The sequence below is a fragment of the Salvelinus sp. IW2-2015 genome, linkage group LG17 (genome assembly GCF_002910315.2).
Source record: "Salvelinus sp. IW2-2015 linkage group LG17, ASM291031v2, whole genome shotgun sequence".
Taxonomy (NCBI): domain Eukaryota; kingdom Metazoa; phylum Chordata; class Actinopteri; order Salmoniformes; family Salmonidae; genus Salvelinus; species Salvelinus sp. IW2-2015.
In genome coordinates this window covers 39,117,973-39,141,304 of record NC_036857.1, presented here as the reverse complement: position 1 = coordinate 39,141,304, position 23,332 = coordinate 39,117,973, and the positions used below count along the sequence as shown (strand labels likewise).

At 42.6% G+C, this 23,332-nt stretch overlaps 1 protein-coding gene across 1 annotated transcript in view; it reads right to left on the bottom strand.

The window, feature by feature from the left end:
- LOC111976345 (pro-neuregulin-3, membrane-bound isoform-like) overlaps nt 1-23,332 on the bottom strand; it is a 198,669-nt gene that overhangs the window by 80,631 nt on the left and 94,706 nt on the right. The window lies entirely within an intron of this gene.

The window sequence follows — 23,332 nt, the reverse complement described above, 5'->3', positions numbered from 1 at the left end:
TACTGTGACAATTTTTTTTTTTACAGTGTAGTAACTAGATAGGTAGGTCTTCAGCCAGCATGGAACAAAAGCGGGGCCCAAAACTCAGACGCAGTTGTCATGTCATTACATCAAGAGACATGTCAAACAGTTTGTCTGAAGGTTCCGTTTGGCATCATTGATAGTCATGATATATGAACATTGTCTGGCAGTCAATATATATTTACTTAAATGTACCCAGATGTCACCCTGTAAAGATTCAACTGAAATTGTCAAAGAAGAGTTAGTTAGCTTGATAAGCAGTGATGAACATTTTATTTGGTCTAGCTAGCTAAATTATTTAGCCAACATTTTGCCTATATTGAGGCTGTTACAATAACCAAACAGTTGGATAACCAAATAATTTGTGAAACCATGATGGGATGTATGAAATGATTGGATGTTGCATGCATTCTCAATGTAGATTGAGTTGATTTGCATATCAGCAAATTTGCTTGAGATAATCTCACTGCAACACTGCGTCCATGTTGCTTGACATACAGTGCCTTTGGAAAGTATTCAGACCCATAGACTTTTTCCTCATTTTGTTACGTTACAGGCCTATTCTAAAATTGATCAAATTGTTTTGTTTCCTCATCAATCTACACACAATACCCCATAATAACAAATCAATAACAGGTTTTTATAAATGTTTGCTGATTTATAAATACAAAAGTTAAATATTACATTTACATAAGTATTCAGACCCTAGTACTTTGTTGAAGCACATTTGGCAGCGAATACAGCCTCAAGACTTCTTGGGTATGACACAAAAGCTTGGCACACCTGTATTTTGGTGAGTTTCTCCCATTCTTCTCTGCAGATCCTCTCAATCTCTGTCAGGTTGGATGGGGAGCGTTGCTGCACAGCTATTTTCAGGTCTTTCCAGAGATGTTAGATCGATTTCAAGTCCGGGCTCTGGCTGGGCCACTCAAGGACATTCAGATATTTGTCGCAAAGCCACTCCCGATGTTGGCTTGGCTATGTGCTTAGGGTCATTGTCCTGCTGGAAGGTGAACCTTTGGCACAGTCTGAGGTCCTCAGCGTTCTGGAGCAGGTTTTCATCAACGATCTCTCTGTACTTTTCTCCGTTCATCTTTCCCTTGATCCTGACTAGTCTCCCAGTCCCTGCCGCTGAAAAACATCCCCTCAGCATGATGTTGCCAGCACCATGCGTCACCGTGGGGATGGTGCCAGGTTTCCTCCAGACGTGACGCTTGGCATTCAGGCCAAAGAGATCAATCTTGGTTTCATCAGATGGTCTGAGAGACCTTTAGGTGCCTTTTGGCAAACTCGAAGCGAGCTGTCATGTGCCTGTTACTGAGGATTGGCTTCTGTCTGGCCACTCGACCATAAAGGCCTGATTGGTGGAGTGCTGCAGAGATGGTTGTCCTCCTGGAAGGTTCTCACATCTCCACAGAGGAACTCTGTCTCAGAGCTCTACGGACAATTCCTTCAACCTCATGGCTTGTTTTTTGCTCTGACATGCACTGTCAACTGTGGGACCTTATATAGACATGTGTGTTCCTTTCCGAATCATGTCCAAGCAAGTTGTAGAAACATCTCAAGGATTATCAATGGAAACAGGATGTACCTGAGCTCAATTTCTAGTCTCTTAGCAAAGGGTCTGATAACTTATTGCGTGGCATGGTCTCTTATAAAAGGTCCACCCCATACCTATCAGACAAAAATTACTCTACATCCTTGCTCTTTCGGCCGTATGCCCTGCGGACATACAAGAGAGCAATAAATGCTTTGAGTTCATCCATAAACATTTCCCACGTACTGTTTCCTTTTCTGTGCTGCAGAAAGTACAATCTCTGATGTGCTGCAACATCTGCATGTCACAAACTCGTCACGCTTTTCTACCCAAACTGTGCCATTCCTCCCAGAATGCTGTCTCACCGTTGCAGTTGGGATCATCGTTTCAGTTGGTTCTGTTCTGCTTTTTCTGCGGCTCAGGCATCGGAGGCGGAGGCTTAAAGTCAACATCAGAATCAGATGAAGACTCTACACCAACGTCGATTTCAAGTTCAATATCCGATCCGACTAACTTATTTAAATTCTGCAGCATTTGCAATGCTGTCAGTGCATTAGTTTTGTTCGGCTTGCCATTGTGAACTACACACATTGTATGTTGTACTCAGTGTCTGATTTGACTCTGATAGGCTGGAAGTGGTATATCATTTCCTTTCATTATAAAATAATTAGATTGCCCACAATTCTTTATCATCATTACACTATTGTTTTAAATTCAATCATGCTCTTCGCCCTCATCATTCAGATCAATCACATTCAATCAACCTCTTCACCCTCCTCATCATTCAGTTAATTGAAGTCACATGAATCATTATCAGTTTCTATCTGGTTTCTATCGACCATTCATCCAAGTTTATTATATTACTAATTTTTTCTTAGTTGCCAAAGCAATGCTACCACGCGAATGGTCATGTGCTGAATGCATGGACAGCACGGATATTCTTGGAAAAATGAAATTTGGAAATAGAGCTGCACCTCTTCAATTTGAGAGTGCCACACAAACTGCAGAATATGCTCTTTCCGATACTAAACTCATTAAAAAAGAAATATCCCTGTTTCAGGACCTTGTCTTGTAAAAATCCAAACAACTTCACAGATCTTCATTGTAAAGGGTTTAAACACGGTTTCCCATGCTTGTTCAATGAACCATAAACAATTAATGAACATGCATCTGTGGAACGGTCAGTAAGACACTAACAGCTTACAGACGGTAGGCAATTAAAGTCACAATTATGAAAACTTAGGACATTAAAAACGCCTTTCTACTGACTCTGAAAAACACCACAAGAAAGATGCCCAGGGTCCCTGCTCATCTGCGTGAATGTGCCTTAGGCATGCTGCAAGGAGGCATGAGGACTGCAGATGTGGCCAGGGCAATAAATTGCAATGTCCGTACTGTGAGATGCCTAAGACAGCGCTACAGGGAGACAGGACGGACAGCTGATCGTCCTCGCAGTGGCAGACCACGTGTAACAACACCTGCACAGGATCGGTACATCCGAACATCACACCTGCGGGACAGGTACAGGATGGCAACAACAACTGCCCGAGTTACACCAGGAATGTACAATCCGTTCATCAGTGCTCAGACTGTCCGCAATAGGCTGAGAGAGGCTGGACTGAGGGCTTGCAGGCCTGTTGTAAGGCAGGTCTTCACCAGACATCACCGGCAACAACGTCGCCTATGGGCACAAACCCACTTTCGCTGGACCAGGCAGGACTGGCAAAAAGTGCTCTTCACTGACGAGTCGCGGTTTTGTCTCACCAGGGGTGATGGTCGGATTCGCGTTTCTCGTCAAAGGAATGAGCGTTACACCGAGGCCTGTATTCTGGAGTGGGATCGATTTGGAGGTGGAGGGTCCGTCATGGTCTGGGGCGGTGTGTCACAGCATCGGACTGAGCTTGTTGTCATCGCAGGCAATCTCAAAGCTGTGCGTTGCAGGGAAGACATCCTCCCTCATGTGGTACCCTTCCTGCAGGCTCATCCTGACATGACCCTCCAGCATGACAATGCCACCAGCCATACTGTTCGTTCTGTGCGTGATTTCCTGCAAGACAGGAATGTCAGTGTTTTGCCATGGCCAGCGAAGAGCCCGAATCTCAATCCCATTGAGCACGTCTGGGACCTGTTGGATTGGAGGATGAGGGCTAGGGCTATTCCCCCCAGAAATGTCCGAGAACTTGCAGATGCCTTGGTGGAAGAGTGGGGTAACATCTCACAGCAAGAACTGGCAAATATGGTACAGTCCATGAGGAGGAGATGCACTGCAGTACTTCATGCAGCTGGCAGATACTGACTGTTACTTTTGATTTTGACCCCCCCCTTTGTTCAGGAACATATTATTCCATTTCTGTTAGTCACATGTGTCACGTTCCTGACCTGTTTTCCCTTGTTTTGTATTTATTTAGTTGGTCAGGGCGTGAGTTGGGTGGGTTGTCTATGTGTGATTTTCTATGTTGGGATTTTGTGTTCGGCCTGGTATGATTCTCAATCAGAGGCAGCTGTCAATCGTTGTCCCTGATTGAGAATCATACTTAGGCAGCCTGGGTTTCACGTGTGTTTTGTGGGTGTTTGTTTTCCGTGTCAGTAGTTGTGCCACACGGGACTGTTTGTCGGTTAGATTCTCTTTTGTTATTTTGTTTCGTGTAGTGTTCAGTTTATTTGATAATAAAACATGGACACTTTCCACTCTGCGTCTTGGTCCGATCCCTACACCTCCTCTTCAGACAAAGAGGAGGAAATCAGCCGTAACAACATGTCTTTGGAACTTGTTCAGTTTATGTCAGTTGTTGAATCTTGTTATGTTCATACAAATATTTACACATGTTAAAAGTTTGCTGAAAATAAACGCAGTTCCCTTGCTGTAGCATTAAGATTTCCCTTCACTGGAACTAAGGGGCCTAGGCCGAACCATGAAACCACCACAGGCCATTATTCCTCCCCCACTAAACTTTACAGTTGGCACTATGCATTCGGGCAGGTAGCGTTCTCCTGGCATCCGCCAAACACAGATTAATTGGTCGGACTGCCAGATGGTGAAGAGTGATTCATAACTCCAGAGAACGCGTTTCCACTGCTCCAGAGTCCAATGGCGGTGAGCTTTCCACCACTCCAGCAGATGCTTGGCATTGTGCATGGTGATTTTATGCTTCTGTGCGGCTGCTCGGCCATGGAAACCCATTTCATGAAGCTCCCGACAAACAGTTATTGTACTGATGTTGCATCCAGAGGCAGTTTGGAACACGGTGTTTCAACCGAGGACAGATTCTTATTTAGTGTGTACATATAAGTAGGCTAATGTGCTAACTATTCCTACATACCTGGTGCAAGCTAATTAGCTATGCATATAGTAGATAATAATATGTATGCAACTCTTTCTGCATCTACAGAATTGTTAGGAATGGAGAGATAAAAGTATTGGGAAAGTGACACATTTGTTGTTGTTTTGGCTCTGTACTCCAACACTTGGGATTTGAAATTAGGTTAAACTGCAGACTGTCAGATTTAATTTGAGGGTATTTTCATCCATATTGGGTGAATTGCTTACAAATTATAGCACTTTTTGTTCATAGTTTCCCCCCCCCTCCTTACAGTACCACTCAAAAGTTTGGACACACCTACTCATTCCAGCGTTTTTCTTTATTTTTACTATTTTCTACACATATGGAATCATCTAACAAAAAAGTGTTAAACAAATCAAAATATATTTTATATTTGAGATTCTTCAAATTAGCCACCCTTTGCCTTGGTGACAGCTTTGCACACTCTTGGCATTCTCTCAACCATCTTCCAGGTCATAGTGACCTGGAATGCATTTCATTTAACAGGCCTTGTTAAAAGTACGTTTGTGGAATTTCTTTATTCTTATTGCGTTTTAGCCTGTCATTTGTGTTGTGTCAGAAGGTGGCCCTATTTGGTAAAAGACCAGGTCCATATTATGGCAAGAACAGCTCAAATAAGTAAAGAGAAACGACAGTCCATCATTACCTTAAGACATGAAGGTCAGTCAATGCAGAAAATGCAGTCACAAAAACCATCAAGCGCTATGATGAAACTGGCTCTCATTCGGACCGTCACAGGAAAGGAAGACCCAGAGTTACCTCTGCTGCAGAGGATAAATTCATTAGAATTACCAGCCTCAGAAATTGCAGCCCACATAAATGCTTCACAGAGTTCAAGTAATAGACCCATCTCAACATCAAGACATCTCAACTCAACATCTGGCTAAAAGACTACTGTAGCTCTGCTGGAGTCACTTTTATAGAGAACTTTGACACCTTCTGGAAACAGAAGATACTCTACAGGAATGACGGAGTCCATCCAAATCATCTTGGCTCCTGGACTCTGTCCACGCATTTCAAGGCTGTGTTGAAACAATGACTGGTAAATGATCCAAGACCAGCTCAGCTAATCCCTACCATTGTGACAATGAACAGTCATAATGCTACATCAAATGTACATGATCCTAAGGGCATTGGCAAACACAACGTAAGGAATTGAATTGATGTACCCCCATTTACACCGAATACTTCTGTTAATCCTACAGCTATTGTCTACAGTAATCATGTGCCTATGAACCAGAGTTACACTGTTAGCACTAAGGCGGTGTGTCCTCGTAGGAAGACCACTTTATGCAGCTCCCACTGCACTATCAGCTCCAAAGTAAATAACATGAGTAAGTCTACCTCTGATTACCTTCCCAGTAAAGCATTAAAAACAATCAAGCAACCCAGAAAAGTGCTAAGAATAGCCCATACTAACATATGTAGCCTAAGAAACAAGGTCCATGAAGTCTATAACTTGATTGTAACAGATGACATTCATATTCATATTCACTTAGATAATACCTTTGATGATACAGTGGTAGCAATACATGGTTATAACATCTACCAAAAAGACAGAAATGCCAATGGGAGCGGTGTTGTGGTCTACATTCAAGACAACATACCTGTAAAGCTTGGAGACGTTCTAATGTCAAATCAAATCAAATCAAATTTTATTAGTCACATACACATGGTTAGCAGATGTTAATGCGAGTGTAGCGAAATGCTTGTGCTTCTAGTTCCGACAATGCAGTAATAACCAACAAGTAATCTAACCTAACAATTCCACAACTACTACCTTATACACACACACAAGTGTAAAGGGATAAAGAATATGTACATAAAGATATATGAATGAGTGGTGGTACAGAACGGCATGGCAAGATGCAGTAGATGGTATAGAGTACGGTATATACATATGAGATGAGTACTGTAGGGTATGTAAACATAAAGTGGCATAGTTTAAAGTGGCTAGTGGCACATGTATTACATAAAGATGGCAAGATGCAGTAGATGATATAGAGTACAGTATATACATATGAGATGGGTAATGTAGGGTATGTAAACATTATATTAAGTGGCATTGTTTAAAGTGGCTAGTGGTACATTTTTACATAATTTCCATCAATTCCCATTTTTAAAGTGGCTGGAGTTGAGTCAGTAGTTGGCAGCGGCCGCTAAATGTTAGTGGTGGCTGTTTAACAGTCTGATGGCCTTGAGATAGAAGCTGTTTTTCAGTCTCTCGATCCCTGCTTTGATGCACCTGTACTGACCTCGCCTTCTGGATGATAGCGGGTGAACAGGCAGTGGCTTGGGTGGTTGTTGTCCTTGATGATCTTTATGGCTTCCTGTGACATCGGTGGTGTAGGTGTCCTGGAGGGCAGGTAGTTTGCCCCCGGTGATGCGTTCTGCAGACCTCACTACCTCTCGGAGAGCCTTACGGTTGTGGGCGGAGCAGTTGCCGTACCAGGCGGTGATACAGCCCGACAGGATGCTCTCGATTGTGCATCTGTGAAGTTTGTGAGTGCTTTTGGTGACAAGCCGAATTTCTTCAGCCTCCTGAGGTTGAAGAGGCGCTGCTGCGCCTTCTTCACGACGCTGTCTGTGTGGTGGACCAATTCAGTTTGTCCGTGATGTGTACACCGAGGAACTTAAAATTTCCACTTTCTCCACTACTGACCCGTCGATGTGGATAGGGGGTGCTCCCTCTGCTGTTTCCTGAAGTCCACAATCATCTCCTTTGTTTTGTTGACGTTGAGTGTGAGGTTATTTTCCTGACACCACACTCCGAGGGCCCTCACCTCCTCCCTGTAGGCGTCTCGTCGTTGTTGGTAATCAAGCCTACCACTGTAGTGTCATCCGCAAACTTGATGATTGAGTTGGAGGCGTGCATGGCACGCAGTCGTGGGTGAACAGGGAGTACAGGAGGGCTCAGAAACGCACCCTTGTGGGGCCCCAGTGTTGAGGATCAGCGGGGTGGAGATGTTGTTACCTACCCTCACCACCTGGGGGGCGCCGTCAGGAAGTCCAGGACCAGTTGCACAGGGCGGGGTCGAGACCAGGGTCTGAGCTTGATGACGAGTTTGGAGGGTATATGGGTTTAAATGCTGAGCTGTAATCGATGAACAGCATTCTCACATGGGTATTCCTCTTGTCCAGATGGGTTAGGGCAGTGTGCAGTGTGGTTGCGATTGTGTGGTTGCGATAATGTTAAATACTGTTGAAGTAATATGGCTACAGGTTTATCTGCATCCCCATAATGCCCATAATTGTGGGAAGCTGCTATAGACCACCAAGTGCTAACAGTCAGTATCTGGATAATATGTGTGAAATGCTTGACAATGTATGTGATATCAACAGAGAAGTAGATTTTCTGGATTATTTAAATATTGACTGGCTATCATCAAGCTGCCCACTCAAGAAAAAACTTCAAAATGTAACCAGTGCCTGCAACCTGGTTCAGGTTATCAGTCGACCTACCAGGGTAGTTACAAACAGCACAGGAATGAAATTAACATGTATTGATCACATATTTACTAATGCTGCAGAAATTTGCTTTAAAGCAGTATCCAAATCCATAGGATGTAGTGATCACAGTATAATAGCCATATCTAGGAAAACCAAACTTAAAAAGGCTGGGCCTAATATAGTGTATAAGAGGTCATGCAAGAAGTTTTGTAGTGATTGATATGTTGACAATGTTAAGAATATTTTCTGGTCTGTGGTGTGTAATGAAATGAGGAGCAACCAGAAGCTGTACTTGACACATTTATGAAATTGCTTATTACAGTTACTAATAAGCACTCACCCAGTAAGAAAATTACTGTAAAAACTATTGAATCCCCTTGGATTTATGAGGATTTGAAAAATAGTATGGTTGAGAGGGATGAGGCAAAAGGTATGGCAAATAAGTCTGGCAGCCCAACTGATTGGCAACCTTAATGCAAATTAAGAAATCATGTGACTAAACTAAATAAAAATACAAAATAAACCATACTATGAAACAAGGATCAATTATATAAGGAATCATAGTAAAAAGCTTTGGGGCACCTTAAATTACATTTTGGGGAAAAAAAGCCATCTCAGCTCCATCATTCATTGAATAAGATGGCTCATTCATCACAAAGCCCACTGATATTGCCAACCACTTCAAGGACTTTTTCATTGGCAAGATAAGCACATTTAGGGATGACATGCCAGTAACAAACGCTGGCAATACACATCCAAGTATATCGGACCAAATTATGAGATTTCAGCCTGTTACCGACCATTAGTAAACTTCTGGAAAAAATGGTGTTTGACCAGATACAATGCTATTTCATAGTAAACAAATTGACAACAGACTTTCAGCACGCTTATAGGGAAGAACACTCAACAAGCACAGCACTTACACAAATGACTGATGATTGGCTGAGAGAAATTGATGATAAAATGATCATCACTCTGTCTGCCTTATTCTTTCTCTTTGCTCTTGTTTTCCTTATTAGGATGTCAGGGGGTGGCGCTGGGAGGGTCATCAGCGACATGGGACACACTGGGTGGGTGTGTCCCAGGATAAATGCACCACTTCCCCATTCATTGAGGAGACTCTCTCCATGCAGACACTGAGATTTTGAGATTTTGTTAGTTTGCATTGGCACCTTTCAACACCCCTCATTATCATATTTATGCATGCAACCACTCACTTACACTACTGATTACTGACTACACACACTATTGTTAATTGTATTTAGTTTAATTTAGTTAAGGAATAACAAATTATATTTATTATCTCCACGTTGTCTCACTTTTTGTTGCAGGCTTCGAGCCGGTTCGTGACATCGGACATAATCTGCTGCTGGAAAATGTATGTGTTATGGCTGTACACCCCCTGTAATAATGTGGATAAAGAGTTATTTGGCTAACAGAACAGAGGGTGTTCTTTAATGGAAGCCTCTCAAACATACTCCAGGTGGAATCAGGAATTCCCCAGGGTAGATGTTTAGGCCCCATGTTTTTTTCAATTTTTACTAACATGCTACTGACTTTGAGTAAAACCAGAGTGTCTATGTATGCGGATGACTCAACACTATACACGTCAGCTACTACAGTGACCCAAATGTGTGCAACCCTTAACTTTTTAGGGATAGGGGGCAGCATTTTCACTTTGGATGAATCGCGTGCCCATAGTGAACTGCCTCCTACTCTGTCCCAGATGCTAATATATGCATATTATTATTACTATTGGATAGAACACACTCTGAAGTCTCTAAAACTGTTTGAATTATGTCTGTGAGTATAACAGAACTCATATGGCAGGCAAAAACCTGTGAAAAAATCCAAACAGGAAGTGAAAATTCTGAGACTGGTCGATGTTAAAGTCATCGCCTGTTAAATTCCCTGTAATATATGGATCTGTTTGCACTTCCTATGCCTTAATCTACAGTCTGTAGAACGTTGAATGAAGCCTCTAGTGTGATGTGATGGGTGTGATGTGATGGATGTGATGGGAGGTGTTTCAGTCATTGGTCTGGCAGATTGCCAGTTCTTGCTCACGCGCTTTCCTCACGATATCGCCATGCGTTCCATTACTTATAGAGACTGAAAATAATTCTCCGGTTGGAACCTTATTGGATATAAATGATAACAACATCCTGAAGATTGATTCTCTACTTAGTTTGACCAGTTTATTCGACTTGTAATATAACTTTTTGAAGTTTTCGTCCGACGTTTGCCTGCATCTGCGCGAGCATTTGGACACGTGTACTACACATGCTAGCAAAAGTAGCTAATTGGACATAAGTAATGGACATTATCGAACAAAACAGCGATTTATTGTGGAACTAGGATTCCTGGCAGTGCATTCTGATGAACATAATCAAAGGTAAGGGAATATTTATGATGTAATTTCGTATTTCTGTTGACTCCAACATGGCGGAGAAAGGTTGTTAAATCTGAGCTCCGTCTCAGATTATTGCATGGTGTGCTTTTTACGTAAAGTTTTTTTTAAAATCTGACACAGTGGTTGCATTAAGAACAAGTGTATCTTTAATTATTTGTAAAACATGTATCTTTCATCAAGTTTATGATGAGAATTTCTGTTATTTGATGTGGCTCTCTGCAATTACTCTGGATATTTTGGAGGCATTTCTGAACATGGCGCCAATGTAAACCGAGATTTGTGGATATAAATATGCACATTATCGAACAAAACATACATGTATTGTGTAACATGATGTCCTATGAGTGTCATCTGATGAAGATCATCAAAGGTTAGTGATTAATGTTATCTCTATTTCTGCTTTTTGTGACTACTATCTTTTGCTGGGAAAATGGCTGTGTTTTTCTGTGGCTATGTACTGAGCTAACATAATTGTTTGGTGTGCTTTCCCCATAAATCCTTTTTGAAATCAGACATGTTGGCTGGATTCACAACATGTGTAGGTTTAATTTGGTGTCTTTCATGTGTGATTTCATGAAAGATTGATTTTTATAGTAATATATTTGAATTCGGCGCGCTACCGTCCCACCTATCCCAGAGAAGTTAAACCACTCAAGTGTTGCTTTAGCAGTGCGCTTAGGTTCATTGTCCTGCTGAAGGTGAACCTCTGTCCGAGTCTCAAATCTCTGGAAGACAAACAAGTTTCCCCCAAGAATTTCCCTGTATTTAGCGCCATCCATCATTCCTTAAATTCTGAAAAGTTTCCCAGTCCCTGCCGATGGAAAAACATCCCCACAGCATGATACTGTCACCACCATGCTTCTCGGGGTGATGAGGTGTTGGGTTTGCGCCGGATATAGCGTTTTTCTTGATGACCAAAAAGCTAAATTTTAGTCATCTGACCAGAGTACCTTCTTCCATACGTTTGGGGTCCCCCACATGCCTTTTGGCAAACACCAAACGTGTTTGTGTCACAGTTCCAAAAGTTGTGAGTGAAGGAGTCAGGCGCAGAGAGCAGGGTAGTTCAGAAGGACGTGGATTTAATATTCCAAAAATAACAGCGAGACGGTTACGCCACACACACAAGGGCGCGTCAAGTCCCAGTCCAAAACAAACAGGACTAAATCGAATCGGAACAGACACCACAAGAAATAACGAAACACCACAAACAGAAAAACAAGCCCGCACAATAGTCGGCGGGCCAACTGGGTTAAATAGCCCACAATCAAACCTAAACACAAAACAGGTGCAACAAATCAGACAAAACTAAATGAAACAGAAAAGGGGATCGGTGGCAGCTAGTAGGCCGGAGACGACGACCGCCGAGCGCCGCCCGAACGGGAAGAGGCACCATCTTCGGCGGGATTCGTGACAGTTTGCTTATCATTTTCTTTAAGCAATGGCTTTTTTCTGGCCACTCTTCCATAAATCCCAGCTCTGTGGAGTTTACGTCTTAAAGTTGTCCTATGGACAGAAACTCCAATCTCCGCTGTTGAGCTTTCTAGCTCCTTCAGGGGTCTCTTTGTTGCCTCTCTAATTAATGCCCTCCTTGCCTGGTCCGTGAGTTTTGGTGCGTGGCCCTCTCTTGGCAGGTTGTTGTGGTGCCATATTTTTTCAATTTTTTAATAATAGTGATATTTTTTTATAACCCAACCCTGATCTGTACTTCTCCACAACTTTGTCCCTGACCTGTTTGGAGAGCTCCTTGTTCTTCATGGTGCCGCTTGCTTGGTGGTTCCCTTGCTTAGTGGTGTTGCAGACTATGGGGCCTTTAAGAACAGGTGTGTATATGCAGTTGAAGTCAGAAGTTTACATACACTTAGGTTGGAGTCATTAAAACTCGTTTTTCAACCACTCCACACATTTCTAGTTAACAAACTATTGTTTTGGCAGGTTAGGACATCTACTTTGTGCATGACACAAGTAATTTTTCCAACAATTGTTTACAGACAGATTATTTCACATTTAATTCACTGTATCACAATTCCAGTGGGTCAGAAGTTTACATACACTAAGTTGACTGTGCCTTTAAACAGCTTGGAAAATTCCAGAAAATGATGTCATGGCTTTAGAAGCTTCTGATAGGCTAATTGGCATCATTTGAGTCAATTGGAGGTGTACCTGTGGATGTATTTCAAGGCCTACCTTCAAGCTCAGTGCCTCTTTGCTTGACATCATGGGAAAATCAAAAGAAATCAGCCACATCCTCAGAAAAAGAATTGTAGACCCCCACAAGTCTGGTTCATCTTTCGGAGCAATTTCCAAAGGTCTAAAGGTACCACGTTCATCTGTACAAACAATTGTACGCAAGTATAAACACCTTGGGACCACGCAGCCATCATGCTGCTCAGGAAGGAGACGCGTTCTGTCTCCAAAAGATGAACGAACTTTGGTGTGAAAAGTGCAAATCAATCCCAGAACAACAGCAAAGGACCTTGTGAAGATGCTGGAGGAAACGGGTACAAAAGTATCTATAGTCACTGTAAAACGAGTCCTATATCGACATAACCTGAAAGGCCGCTCAGCAAAGAAGAAGCCACTGCTCCAAAACCTCCATTAAAAAAGCCAGACTACGGTTTGCAACTGCGCATGGGGACAAAGATCGTACTTTTTTGAGAAATGTCCTCTGGTCTGATGAAACAAAAATAGAACTGTTTGGCCATAATGACCATAGATATGTTTGGAGGAAAAAGGAGGATGCTTGCAAGCCAAAGAACACCATCCCAAACGTGAAGCATATGGGTGGCAGCATCATATTGTGTGGGTGCTTTGCTGCAGGAGGGATAGGTGCACTTCACAAAATAGATGGCATCATTAGGCAGGAAAATGATGCGGACATATTGAAGCAACATCTCAAGACATCAGTCAGGAAGTTAAAGCTTGGTRGCAAATGGGTCTTCCAAATGGACAATAACCACAAGCATATTTACAAAGTTGTGGCAAAATGGCTTAACCTCTAACGAGCCTCTACCCCGGGTCCGGGAMCACCCCCCATCCCCCCACACACTGATTAGCATAGCTAGCATAGCTTCACAAGTAGATAGTAGCATCTAAATATCATTAAATCACAAGTCCAAGACACCAGATGAAAGATACAGATCTTGTGAATAAAGCCACCATTTCAGATTTTTWAAATGTTTTACAGGGAAGACAAAATATGTAAATCTATTAGCTATCACAATTTCTTTGTCACCCATTTTTCTCCCACGTACGTACCACCCAATCGGGGGGGCTAAACTTAAGATCTTGATACCAAATACCTATAAAAAACATCATCACGCATGACAGTTGATAAACATATTATGGTATAGGATAGTTTGTTAGAAAAAAGGTGCATATTTCAGTAGAAATCCACAGTACAATGCGCACCACATCACAAACGACTAGAATACTATAGAGAGAACGTGTATGCCATTACTCTTAATAAAACATTTCAAAGAATAGACAAAGCATGCAATGGAAAGACCAATCTTGTGATTCCGACAATATTTCAGCTTTTCTAAGCGTTTTACAGCGAAAACACAATAAATTCGATAAGTTAGCATACCACGTGAAACGTTACAGAGGCATGATTCCAGCAAAGAGAGCTATAACGTAATCACCGCCAAAATATATTAATTTTTTCACTAACCTTATCAGATTCCTTCGATGACTCTGATAACATCATTTTTACAAATACATATACAGTTTGTTCGACAAAGGTGCATATTTAGCATCAAAACCGTGGTTACACAATGAATCTAGGAATCAGCCTCAAAGTGTCTTGAAACGTCATCTTTCAGAGTGATCTAGTTTAATTGAAAGCATCATATACTGCTAAAATACAGGCGTTGACCGGAATCGAAGAACTAATTGCTTCTTAATGCAACCAGACTGACTTACATTTTTAAAATTCCTTACTTTCAAATACAGGTTTCGCCAAGTGACGCGATAACAACAAAATGGCGAATATATGCGTTTAAAATATTTTCGACAGACAACGATTATAATATTAAATATTGCTTACTTTGAGCTGTTTTCCACAGATTCCTTGGGCAATGTATCCTTTCTATGTTGTACCTATCTTTTGGCTCGTAGATGTCCTCTGTCCGGAAAATGTCACTAACAACGACGAGACCCCGAAACGTTCCAATGACTAGAAAGTGCATCGTATCAAATAATTCCTCAGATCGGGCAACTAGAACGGTATATAGAATTGCTATATTAAACGGTCTCACAATTAACTACTTATGATGTTTTAAAGCAGACTATAAGAGTAATAACATGACAGTAGAAATATTTGCTGGTCTAGACAGATTTTGGATGAGGCAATCGTCCGTGTCCTTTCACGCTTCAGGCGCGCGACGAAAGGGGGTACCTCTACAGTGTTTGTTCTTTATGTAGTGGCTGTGAATATGTGCAATTCTCGACATTCAACAAGTGATGAGTACAAGACACCATGAGGAATGAGTAGGCAGTCTGTAGGTTCTTCATACATTCATTGTCACTTAAAACAAGATCCAGATTCAGGGGTAAAAATTTCTGAAATCTGACCTGTCATTGTTCATAAAGTGCCTGTAGGTATTAGTTCTGTAACTCAGAGACAAATTCAACGGTCTATAGAAATAAGAAAGTGTTTTCTATCCAATAATAGACAATAATATGCATATTGTTAACGAAGCCTTTAACGATCAAGAATTTAGCACGAGGCAGTTTAATTTGGAGACCAAAATATGCTAATGCGGAACAGCACCCCCTATAGTTCCAAGAAGTTTTTAAGGACAACAAAGTCAAGGTATTGGAGTGGCCATCACAAAGCCATGACCTCAATCCTATCGAAGATTTGTGGGCAGAACTGAAAAGCGTGTGCGATCAAGGAGGCCTACCAACCTGACTCAGTTACACCAGCCATGACAGTAGGAATGGGCCAAAATTCACCCAACTTATTGTGGGAAGCTTGTGAAAGGCTACCCGAAATGTTTGACCCAAGTTAAATAATTTAAAAGCCATGCTACAAAATTGAGTAGCATTGAGTGTATGTAAACTTCTGACCCACTGGGAATGTGATGAAAGAAATAAAAGATGAAATAAATCACTCTCCACTATTATTCTGACATTTCACATTCTTAAAATAAAGTGGTGATCCTAACTGACCTAAGACAGGAAATTTTTGTAAATGTATTTGGCTAAGGTGTATGTAAACTTCCATCTTCAACTGTATATTGAGATCATGGGACACTTAGATTGCATACAGTTGGACTTGATTTAACTAATTATGTCACTTCTGAAGGTAATTGGTTGCACCAGATATTATTCATGGGCTTCATAGCGAAGGAGGTGAATACATATGCATGCACCCCTTTTCTGTTTTATTTCTTTTTACATTTTTAAACCAGTTATTTTATTCATTTCACTTCACCAATTTGGACTATTTTGTTTATGTCCATTACATGGAATCCAAATAAAAATCTATTTAAATTACAGGTTGTAACGCAACAAAATAGGAAAAATGCCAAGGGCGATGAATACTTTTGCAAGGCACTGTACCCACTAACAGTTTGTATAGTGACTGCTTCTGAACTAATTTACCACCCAGATTAAAATCACTGAACTGAAGAGAGAAGTGTGCCTGTCTTGCTTCCCTTTCCTCTGGCTCCGTCTCTACCCCCTCCCTTTTATACATTTTTTAAGTGGAGGTGTTGTTTTTTGTAAGTGTGTGAACTGAAGCCAGCATGTGAAAATATCACACTTTGCATGTGTTCAATAGTCATCACATGGTGGAAAGGGAGGATGGTTGGATGAAACTCATCCCAGTTGAGATGTGGATATCCATGGCAGAGTTCGCTCACTGTTGAGCATGTGAGAGTCCAGTAGATGGGACTCAAAGGGCTGGTTTCATGGACACAGATTAAGCCTAAACCGGGATTTAATCCGATTACCGTTATAGTGGAGCACATTGGACTTTACTTTAAAAAGCACACTGTCGGCCGTCCAATGCACTGCTCTATAAAGCGTGTCAGATTAAATCCCGGCCTATGCGTAGTCCATGACTGAAAAGCATGTTAATTGGAGATTCTGTCTCCGCGAACCCGGCGCAAAGACTGTGCATTTCTTTATTTCGGATGCCCAACAACATATTTTTGACTGTATTGCTAATGAACGCTACTGATACTGTGTCTGAATCCCAAATCTACCCCTAGCCCTTTCCATGACGCACCAGTGTAGATACATTGCAATCGGAAAGTATTGAGACCCCTTGACATTTTCCACATTTTGTTACAATTCAGCATTATTCTAAAATGGATTAAATCGTTTTCCCCCCCTCATCAATCTACACACAATACCCCATAATGATAAAGCAAAAACAGGTTATTAGAAATTTTAGCAAATGTATTAAAAATAAAACACTGAAATATCAGAAAATGGCGCTGACAGAGGGCTGCCTAGCTTCTAGTCATTTTGCAGTATTTTTTTTTCTTCATGTATTATTTCTTACATTGTTAGCCCAGAAAATCTTAAGTGTTATTACATACAGCCGGGAAGAACTATTGGATATCAGAGCGTCGTCAATTTACCAGCACTACAACCAGGAATACGACTTTCCCGAAGCGGATCCTTTGTCCGAACCACCCAGGGTATTTGAACTGATTCCAGAGGCTGACCCAAAACAAGAGGTAGACAGAGTGGTCTTCTGGTCAGACTTTGGATTGCGCCCACACCACCCACCGCTTCCGAGTATATTACTCGCTAATGTCCAGTCTCTAGATAACAAGGTAGACGAAAATAGAGCAAGGGTTGCTTTCCAGAGAGACATCAGGGATTGTTACATACTCTATTTCACGGAAACATGGACCTCTCGGGATATGCTATCGGACTCGGTACAGCCACCTGGATTCTTTGTGCGTCGCACCGACAGGAAAAACATCTCTCCGGGAAGAAGAAGGGCGGGGATGTATGTTTGATGATTAACGACTCATGGTGTAATTGTAACATCACTCAGCACTCGCGCTGGAAATATACTGTTTCACTGTTACTCTAACTTCCGTGATGCATACAAAGCCCTCCCTTGCCCTCCTTCCGGCAAATATGACTGCGACTCCATTTCGCTCCTCCCTTCCTATAGACAGAAACTCAAACAGGATGTACCCGTGCTAAGAACTATTCAAGGCTGGTCTGACCAATCGGAACGCTTCAAGATTGTTTTGATCACGCGAACTGGGACATGTTCCGGATAGCCTCAGAGAATAATATTGACGTATACCCTGATTCAGTGAGTGAGTTTATAAGGAAGTAAATAGAAGATGTTGTACCTACCATGACTATTAAAACCTACCTTAACCAAAAACTGTGGATAGATGCCGGCATTCGCACAAAACTGAAAGCGCGAACCACTGCATTTAACCATGGAAAGGTGACTGGGAATATGGCCGAATACAAACAGTGTAGTTATTCTCTCCACAAGGCAATCAAACAGGCGAAATGTCAGTATAGAGACAAAGTGGAGTCGCAATTCAACGGCTCAGAAACGAGACTTATGTGGCAGGGTATACAGACAATCACAGACTACAAAAGGAAAACCAGCCACATCACGGACACTGACATCTTGCTTTCAGACAAACTAAACACTTTCTTTGCCTGCTTTGAGGATAACACAGTGCCACTGAGGCGGCCCGCTACCAAGGACTGTGGACTCTCCTACTCTGTGGCCGACGTGAGTAAGACATTTAAACGTGTTAACCCTCGCAAGGCTGCCGGCCCAGACGGCATCCCTAGCCGCATCCTCAGAGCATGCGCAGACCAGCTGGCTGGTGTGTTTACGGACAAATTCAATCTCTCTTCCGTGTCCCAGTCTGCTGTCCCCACATGCTTCAGGATGGCCCCCATTGTTCCTGTACCCAAGAAAGAAAAGGTAACTGAACACTAATGACTATCGCCGACCCAGATGTTTAGCCGTGTCTGAATCCTGGCTTAGAAAAGACCACCAAAACTTCTGAAATTTTCATCCCCAACTACAAGATTTTCAGACAAGATAGAACGGCCAAAGGGGGCGGTGTTGCAATCTACTGCAAAGATTGCCTGCAGAGTTCTTGTTTCTATCCAGGTCTGTCAAACAATTTGAAACTTCTACTTTATAAAATCCACCCTTCTAAAACAAAGTCTCTCACCGTTGCCGCCTGCTATAGAACCACCCTCTGCCCCAGCTGTGCTCTGGACACCATATGTGAACTGATTTGCCCCCCATCTATCTTCAGAGCTCGTGCTGCTAGGCGACCTAAATTGGAACATGCTTAACACCCAGCCATCCTACAATCTAAGCTTGATGCCCTCAATCTCACACAAATTATCAATGAACCTACCAGGTACCACCCCAATTCCGTAAAACACGGGTACCCTCATAGATATCATCCTAACCAACTTGCCCTCCAAATACACCTCTGCTGTTTTCAACCAAGATCTCAGCGATCACTGCCTCATTGCCTGCATCCGTAATGGTCAGCGGTCAAACGACCTCCACTCATCACTGTCAAACGCTCCCTGAAAACACTCTCAGCGAGCAGGCCTTTCTAATCGACCTGGCCGAGGTATCCTGGAAGGATATTGATCTCATCCCGTCAGTAGAGGATGCCTGATATTTTATAAAATGTGCCTTCCTCCACCAGCTTGAATAAGCATGCCCGCCATTCAAGAAATGTGAACCAGGAACAGATATAGCCCTTGGTTCTCTCCTGACCTGACTGCCCTTAACAACAGAAAAACATCCTATGGCGTTTCTGCATTAGCATCAAACAGCCCCCGTGATATGCAACTTTCAGGGAAGCTAGAAACCAATATACACAGGCAGTTGAAAAGCCAAGGCTAGCTTTTCAAGCAGAAATTTGCTTCCTGCAACACAAATTCAAAAAAAGTTCTGGGACACTGCTAAGTCCATGGAGAATAGAACACCTCCTCCCAGCTTCCAACTGCACTGAAGATAGGAAACACTGTCACCACCGACAAATCCACTATAATTGAGAATTTCAATAAGCATTTTTCTACGGCTGGCCATGCTTTCCACCTGGCTACCCCTACCCCGGTCAACGCACATGCCCTCCCCTCTGCTACTCGCCCAAGCCTTCCCCATTTCTCTTTCTCCCAAATACAGTCAGCTGATGTTCTGAAAGAGGCTGCAAAATCTGGACCCTTACAAATGCCGATAATCTGGACCCTTTCTTTCTAAAACTATCTGCTGAAATTGTTGCCACCCTATTACTAGCCTGTTCAACCTCTCGTGTTGTCTGAGCTCCCAAAGATTGGAAAGCTGCGCGGTCATCGCCCTCTTCAAAGGGCGGGAAACTCTTGACCAAATGCTACGAGCCTATATCTTCTACCCTGCCTTTCTAAGGTCTTCGAAGCCAAGTCAACAAACAGATTACCGACCATTTCGAATCCCACCATACCTTCTCCGCTATGCATCTGGTTTCAGAGCTGGTCATGGGTGCACCTCAGCCACGCTCAAGGTCATAAACGATTATCTTAAACCGCCATCGATAGGAAACAATACTGTGCAGCCGTATTCATTGACCTGGCCAGGCTTTTATCTTGTCAATCACCACATCCTCATCATCAACTCGACACGCTTGGTTTCTCTAATGATTGCTCGCCTGGTTCACCAACTACTTCTCTGATCGAGTTCAGTGTGTCAAATCGGAGGGTCTGTTGTCCGGGCCTCTGGCAGTTTCTCTATGGGGGTGCCACAGGGTTCAATTCTTGCCGACTCTCTTCTCTGTATACATCAATGAGTCGCTCTTGCTGCTGGTGTTTCTCTGATCCACCTCTACGCAGACGACACTATTCTGTATACTTCTGGCCTTCTTTTTGACACTGTGTTAACACCCTCCAGGCGAGCTTCAATGCCATACAACTCTCCTTCCGTGGCCTCCAATTGCCTCTTAAATACAAGTAAAACTAAATGCATGCTCTTCAACCGATCGCTGCCTGCACCTGCCCGCTGTCCAACATCACTACTCTGGACGGCTCTGACTTAGAATATGTGGACAACTACAAATACCTAGGTGTCTGGTTGACTGTAAACTCTCCTTCAGACTCACATCAAACATCTTCCAATGCCAAGTTAAATCTAGAATTGGCTTCCTATTCCGCAACAAAGCATCCTTCACTCATGCTGCCAAACATACCCTTGTAAAACTGACCATCCTACCAATCCTCGTGTATCTAACTGACCCTCTCTGCCCATTCATCGCCATTTACCCGTTGTTGTCATAGCTCTCCTGATCAACACCTGTGATTGCTTTATGCCTCTCTCTAATGTCAATATGCCTTGTCTACTGCTGTTTCGGTTGGGCAAAACTAAACATGGCGGCGTTCGCCTTAGCAATCTTACTGGAATAAAGACCTCCTCCATTCCTGCCATTATTGAAAGAGATTGTGATACCTCACATCTCAAAATAGGGCTACTTAATGTTAGATCCCTCACTTCCAAGGCAGTTACAGTCAATGAACTAATCACTGAACATAATCTTGATGTGATTGGCCTGACTGAAACATGGCTTAAGCATGATGAATTTACTGTGTAAACTTCTTAGTGGCAGGGGTTCCGCTAGCGCCATCCCTCGACAACATTCCGACAACATTCCGCTGAAAAGGCAACGTGGGAAATTCAAAAATATTTTTTAGAAATATGTAACTTTCACACATTAAATGAGGCCTCACTTCCTGGTTACACTAGTGACCATATCCCCCGTGCATCCCGCAAAGGCGGAGGTGTTGCTAACATTTACGATAGCAAATTTCAATTTACAAAGAAAATTTGTCTTTTGAGCTTCTGGTCATGAAATCTATGCAGCCTACTCAATCACTTTTTATAGCTACTGTTTACAGACCTCCTGGGCCATATACAGCGTTCCTCACTGAGTTCCCTGAATTCCTATCGGACCTTGTAGTCATAGCAGATAATATTCTAATTTTTGGTGACTTTAATATTCACATGGAAAAGTCCACAGACCCACTCCAAAAGGRTTTCGGAGCCATCATCGACTCAGTGGGTTTTGTCCAACATGTCTCCGGACCTACTCACTGCCACAGTCATACTCTGGACCTAGTTTTGTCCCATGGAATAAAGGTTGTGGATCTTAATGTTTTTCCTCATAATCCTGGACTATCGGACCACCATTTTATTATGTTTGCAATCGCAACAAATAATCTGCTCAGACCCCAACCAAGGATCATCAAAAGTTGTGCTATAAATTCTCAGACAACCCAAAGATTCCTTGATGCCCTTCCAGACTCCCTCTGCCTACCCAAGGACGTCAGAGGACAAAGATCTGTTAACCACCTAACTGAGGAACTCAATTTAACCTTGCGCAATACCCTAGATGCAGTCGCACCCCTAAACACATTTGTCATAAGAAACTAGCTCCCTGGTATACAGAAAATACCCGAGCTCTGAAGCAAGCTTCCAGAAAATTAGAACGGAAATGGCACCACACCAAACTGGAAGTCTTCCGACTAGCTTGGAAAGACAGTACCGTGCAGTATCGAAGAGCCCTCACTGCTGCTCGATCATCCTATTTTTCCAACTTAATTGAGGAAAATAAGAACAATCCAAAATTTATTTTTGATACGGTCGCAAAGCTAACTAAAAAGATGCATTCCCCAACAGAGGATGGCTTTCACATCAGCAGTAATAAATTAATGAACTTCTTTGAGGAAAAGATCATGATCATTGGAAAGCAAATTACGGACTCCTCTTTAAATCTGCGTATTCCTCCAAAGCTCAGTTGTCCTGAGTCTGCACAACTCTGCCAGTACCTAGGATCAAGGGAGACACTCAAGTGTTTAAGTACTATATCTCTTGACACAATTATGAAAATAATCATGGCCTCTAAACCTTCAAGCTGCATACTGGACCCTATTCCAACTAAACTACTGAAAGAGCTGCTTCCTATGCTTGGCCCTCCTATGTTGAACATAATAAACGTCTCTCTATCCACCGGATGTGTACCAAACTCACTAAAGGTGACAGTAATAAAGCCTCTCTTGAAAAAGCCCAACCTTGACCCAGAAAATATAAAAAACTATCGGCCTATATCGAATCTCCCATTCCTCTCAATTTTTTTTGAAAAAGCTTGTTGCAACTCACTGACCCCTCCTGTCTCAGCATCCAGTATTTATGCTGCAGTAGTTTGTGTCGGGGGGCTAGGGTTAGTCTGTTATATCTGGATTATTTCTCCTGTCTATCCAGTGTCCTGTGTGAATTTAAGTATGCTCTCTCTAATTCTCTCTTTCTTTCTTTCTCTCCCTCGGAGGACCTGAGCCCTAGGACCATGCCTCAGGACTACCTGGCATGATGACTCCTTGCTGTCCCCTGTCCACCTGGCCGTGCTGCTGCTCCAGTTTCAACTGTTCTGCCTGCGGCTATGGAACCCTGACCTGTTCACCGTACGTGCTACCTGTCCCATACCTGCTGTTTTCAACTCTCTAGAGACAGCAGGAGCGGTAGAGATACTCTCAATGATCGGCTATGAAAAGCCAACTGACATTTACTCCTGAGGT